Below are 6,098 nucleotides of genomic sequence, written 5' to 3'. Positions count from 1 at the left end.
ACTGTAGTGGAATGATATCAAATACAGCCAACATATGGTTTCCATCTGTTTGATGCCATTCCATACTCTCAGTTCCAGACATTTTGAGCTGTCCAGCAGCCTCTTGTGTTGTCAGGTGCATCGGTTTGTGTAAAGAACTGCAACGCTGCTGGGGTTTTCGCACTCAACAGATTTCTGTGTCTATAAAGTATGGTGCACTACCCAAAGGACATCCAGCCAACTACACAACTGTGGGAAGCATTGCAATCAACATGGGCCAGCATACCTGTGGAACGCTTTCAACACATTGTAGAGTCCATGCCCTGAGGAATTGAGGCTGTTCGGTGGGCAAAAGGGGTGGGTGCCACTCAATATTAGAAAGGTGTTCCTAATGTTTGGTATAGTCAGTGTAAATATACATGTTTTTTATGTCTTAACATAAATGTAATATGTGAGTTTCAACATAGATTATATCAGTTTCAATCTGGCTTTCCAATTGTTTACTTCTGAACAGTTAGTTCTGACCCGGTTCCAAACTAAACAATATTCCGGTTTATATGGTCCCTTCCTGTTCCTTTTTAAACCTCAGAAATGTACTTTTAGCTTGACATTAAATTAGAGCAGCTTCCTATAGGTTGCAAGATGTGACAGAAATTTTGCGAGTGAGGAGAGAGCAATAATGATCAGCTTTAATATTGCACATTGTGGATTCTATCAATGTAATTGTGTGCATCATTTTGTACTTTCAGCTTATACATACAATATACATTTTACAGACATTTTCCATGTTCTCTTTAAAAATACAAATAAATGTCCCACCCTTCAGCTACCCTCAACACCTCCCATCTGTCTCTGAAAACCATCCAGTTTTGATTTCTAATCGACATATATTTTTCAACTGTGCTGTAATGTTTCACAAAAGTTCTGAACATTTCTATTCTCATAGTTTCTACAGATTGTAAATTAAAGATGAAAATGTTTACTAAGACTATGATATTATTGATCAATGGACTATGGATTTTCAAGTCACCCAGCAGTGCTATTTGCAGAGTTAGCTCCAGGTAAATGTTGCAACTCTTCAGCCATCCCTGAACCTGCGACCAAAAACAAGCTGCAGTTCCAAAACAAGTGATCTAATGATTCTGTCTCTTCGCAGCAAAATCTGCAAACCTGGGATGGTTGTATCCCCCATATACAGTGGGGCAAAAAAGTATTTAGTCAGCCACCAATTGTGCAAGTTCTCCCACTTAAAAAGATGAGAGAGGCCTGTAATTTTCATCATAGGTACACTTCAACTTTGGTAGATAAAATGAGAAAAAAAATCCAGAAAATCACGTTGTAGGATTTTTAATAAATGAATTTGCAAATTATATAATTCTATTGGTTGCAAGAATTTTGTATCGTATTACTGATGGTGACTCCCGATAGTGGCTAATATTTAACATGATACAAATTGTAAAATAAATCTGAGAAAAGCCAGGTCTCTTTCATCCCTGCAAATTATCAGGACATACAATTTAAGATTCTGAATAATGCCATAGCTATTTATAGCCTACTTCACTGTGGAAAATGGGCCGCAATATGTCATGTTGATATGATTTTCAGTTTGCTTCCATATGACTGGTTTCACATTAGTGCCCAGGGATCATAAGGAAAATCATAAAAAAAAAAAAAGAAATATTGGGTCAAGAGCCATACGTCCTCCAAAACACAACCCTGCCAAGCCGCACTGCTTGCTTAACCTGGAAGCCAGACGCACCAATGTGTCAGAGGAAACACCATGCAACTGGTGACCATGTCAGCGTGCATGTGCCCAGCCAGCCTCAATGAGTTCCTAGATCGCGATGGGACAAGGACATCCAGGCCGGCCAAACCCACACCTAACCCGGAAGACGCTGGGCCAATTGTGAACCTCCTCATGGGTCCCCCGGTCATGACACAGCCTGGGAATGAACCCCGGGTCTGTAGTGACACCTCTGCGCCACTCACGAGGCCCCAGTGCATGGAGAAAGTAGATACTTTTTTGACCTTATTCATTTTCCTTGAGCTTGGAATTATTAGAAAATAATCAATTGTGTGGAAGACACACCTCTACCACACAATTTATTTTATCTCCACCCCAAACAAATAGCATAGCATGCTATTGTAACTGGTATGAAATGGCTAGCTAGTTAGCGGGTGCGCGCTAATAGCGTTTCAATCGGTGATGTCACTCGCTCTGAGACCTTGAAGTAATTGTTCCCCTTGCTCAGCATGGGCCGCAGTTTTTGTGGAGTGATAAGGTAACGATGCTTCTTGGGAGGCAGTTGTTGATGTGTGCAGAGGGTCCCTGGTTTGAGCCCAGGTTGGGGGCGAGGAGAGGGACGGAAGCAAAACTGTTACATTGATGCTGTTGACCCGGATTACTGGTTGCTGAGGAAAAGGAGGAGGTAAAATTGTGGGGGGTGAGTGTAACCGGTGTGAAATGGCTAGCTAGTTACCGGGGTGCGCGCTAATAGCATTTAAATTGGTGACATCACTGAGACCTTGAAGTAGTTGTTTCCCCTGCTCTGTAAGGCAGGTAACGATGCTTCGTGGGAGACAGTCGATGTGTGCAGAGGGTCCCTGGTTTGAGCCCAGGCAGAGGGACTGAAGCTACACTATTCTCATGCTTAAATTCAAGGTCAGAGAAAAGTGCATTAAAGACAATAACGTTCCATTTACGCACGCTTAACTCGGGTCAGAATTCCCCCCTAAGGGAATAGTATGGTCACATCAATATGAATGTGAAAAAAGAACAAACAGAAAAAACAAATTAACATATAACAGTATTTATTCATCAGGTACATATTCATATTAAGGATCTATGTTTGTGTATATTAAAATATTTGTAAGAAATATGAGAACTTTATTTTGAAGTTAAAATTACATTCTTTGCCAATATAAAAAACATATTTTTCCTAAACTGCTTTACCCAGCAGATGGTGATGTGAGTCTTTCAGGTGCTTCTAGGGCGCCGTAAAATCTAATGGACGGGACGCTTCTTCAAGGCTCTGTGTTATCTGGGATTGGCATGAAAAATCTCCATTGAAGTTTAAGTGTTTAGGGTAGGGATGTCCAAAGGAGCCAGGATAGCACTGACCTTTCCTCAAGGCTTCCACTATTTACCACAGTCAATATTAATATATTGTAAAAATTCCCCAAAATAATAAAATAGCTTTTTGGTTTTAATTTAAGATTAGGCATAAGGTTAGCAGTGTGGTTAAGGTTTAAAATCATATTTTAAGAAGATATATTTTATAAATGGGTGGGGTGTGTGACTGTGTGGCTGTGGTAACTAGTCATCCTGTTGTGTTGTTTCACGTTAATTAATTCTGTGTTCCTGGTCCAAAATGACTGCCCCATTATAGCTGATTATAAATCCATAATAATACATATATTGTCACCTAATGCTGGGTTAGATCTTTGTATCAACTTACATTCTTGTGAACATTACACATTTTGAACTTCTGTTTACTATTTATGGCCTGTAGGCCTCATTGACCTGAGCTCATACGACTCGTTTTTGAGTGAAAAAAAGCATAATCTATGGATTATTTTGACTATAATAAATACTCAGATGAAATATATTGTGCTATTTATCACAGACTACTTTGTGTCAAAGTTTAACAAGGACTCTCACCTCACCAGTGTCATGATCAAAGATATGATCAAGAGCCTCACATACAGTATATCATTTGGTCATTGTGCTGCCACATAATTAATTGTGAGCAAGGCCTCAAAAAAGCTTTTATATACCAGAGCTGCAAGAAAAGTTCTATATATTATTGAAACAATGGTTCCCGTGGGGGAAAGGTTCCAGTGGGGGTTGCCATGGAAGCCAAGAAGGGGAGTGAGGTGTGTGTGTGTGGGTCTGGGAGAGGAAGTGTGTCCATCTGATAAATGGGCATGTGCCTGAACTCAATTTTATACACTAATTGTAGTCTCACCCATTCATTTCTAATGACCGGTCATGACCGGGAACACCACTGGTGTACAAAAGTTAAATAAAACACCCAAAATGTAATGAAAATCATCAACATGTATTTTGTGTGTTCAGATGCCCTGTGTGGACAAAGTCACGGAACCTTGTGATAATCAGATTAAATTAACTACATTTTTCAGAGAGAGAACCTGTAAATCAGTCCAATTCGACCGGAACACAGCAGGAGTGTTAACGACTCTTCAACAACAACACAGCTTCTAATTCAGCCACCTCGGTAACTTGCTAGACAACATAAGCGAAACATTGAAGCTATTTAAACTATTTTGTGTGTATTAACCTGTTTAAACAGTCTGCAAATTTAACTATGAGTTAATCCATTTAATATGTACGTTCTTAGTTAATGATGCTAGCTGGTTAACATAGCACTAAGAAGCTAATCGCTAGTAATGCTAGCTAACATCCCAGACCATGAGCCCAATAAGCTACTCCCCCTTGCTAAAGAGGGTCTGCTGTACGGAGGAAGAAACTCAATTAAAGAGAAGGAAGAGGAGGCTGTCACTGTTAAAAAAATAAGTAGCGGGTGAGGCTGTTACAGTGAAAGTGGAAGAGGAATAAGGTACAGTGAAAGAGGAAGAGGTGAAAGTAAAAGAAGAGGAAGAAACTTGCAGAGCGAAAGAGGAGGACGATTTCACGTTGAAATAAGTGCTTGTATCGTCGAATTTCACCTGATCGAGTTATATCATCACACCGGGACGGTCCCGGGAACTCACTTCACATTTACTGAAAAAATAAAATGACAAGACCCGGGAAATTACATTTTTCCCCCAATGTCGTACGAATACAATTCCATAAAATACACATGTGCAGCAGTATATTTGCAAAAACATAAATAGCACATTGTCGCTTGGAAGCCTAGTGTATTTACTTCACACAAAGTTGCCATAAATTCAAAGCACACACATAATTGACACTGGACACAGATAAGAATGCTATCCACAAGTTCATCTGACTCTGGGGAATTAGATACTTCAGGATCATTGCCAAAATCCTGAAGTATCCCTTTAACAAATCACATAAATTACACTGCATTCGAAAAGTATTCAGACCGCTTGACTTTTTCCACATTTTGTTACATTTGTATGAAAATGTTTATTTCCATCAATCTTCACACAATAACCCATAATGACAAAGCAAAAACTGTTTTTTAGGCTTTTGCAAATGTATTTTTTGTGATATATTACATTTACATATGTAAATGTATCATTTAGGTGCCTTTTGGCAAACTCCAAGTGGGCTGTCATGTGCCTTTTACTGATGAGTGGCTTCCATCTGGCCACTCTTTCATAAAGGTCTGATTGGTGGAGTGCTGCAGAGATGGTTGTCCTTCTGGAAGGTTCTCCCATCTCCACAGAGGAACTCTGGAGCTTTGTCAGAGTAACCATCGGGTTCTTGGTAACCTCCCTGACCAAGGGCCTTCTCCCCTGATTGCTCAGTTTGGCCAGGCGGGCAGCTCTAGGAAGAGTCTTGGTTGTTCCAAACTTAAGAATGATGGAGGCCACTGTGTTCTTGGTGAACTTCAAGGCTGCGGGAATTTTTTGGTACCCTTCACCAGTTCTGTGCATCAACACAATCCTGTCTCAGAGCTCTACAGACAATTCCTTCAACCTCATGGCTTGGTTTTTGCTCTGACATGCACTGTCAACTGTGGGAAGTTATATTGACAGGTGTGTGCCTTTCCAAATTAGGTCCAGTCAATTGAATTTACCACAGGTGGACTCCAATCAAGTTGTAGACACATCTCAAGGATGATCGATGGAAACAGGATGCATCTGAGCTCAATTTTCGAGTCTCATAGCAAAGGGTCTGAATACTGTAAGTAAAGTATTTGTTTTTATTTTTAATGCATTTGCAAAAACGTATTAAACATTTTTTGCTTTTTCATTCTGGGGTATTGTGTGTAGTAGAATGAGGAAAAACAATTGAATCCATTTTAGAATAAGGCTGTAACGTAACAATGTGGATGAAGTCGAGGGGTCTGAATACATTCCGAATGCACCGCATATGGACTCACTGTATGAAATGATAGGGGTTGACATGATTTTTCAATGGTTACCCCTTCCTCTGTCCCCCATGCATACATACATACAGTTGTAAT

Source organism: Oncorhynchus nerka, linkage group LG12 (genome assembly GCF_034236695.1).
Source record: "Oncorhynchus nerka isolate Pitt River linkage group LG12, Oner_Uvic_2.0, whole genome shotgun sequence".
In the NCBI taxonomy this organism is placed as follows: domain Eukaryota; kingdom Metazoa; phylum Chordata; class Actinopteri; order Salmoniformes; family Salmonidae; genus Oncorhynchus; species Oncorhynchus nerka.
Note: the sequence above shows the minus strand (reverse complement) of the source record.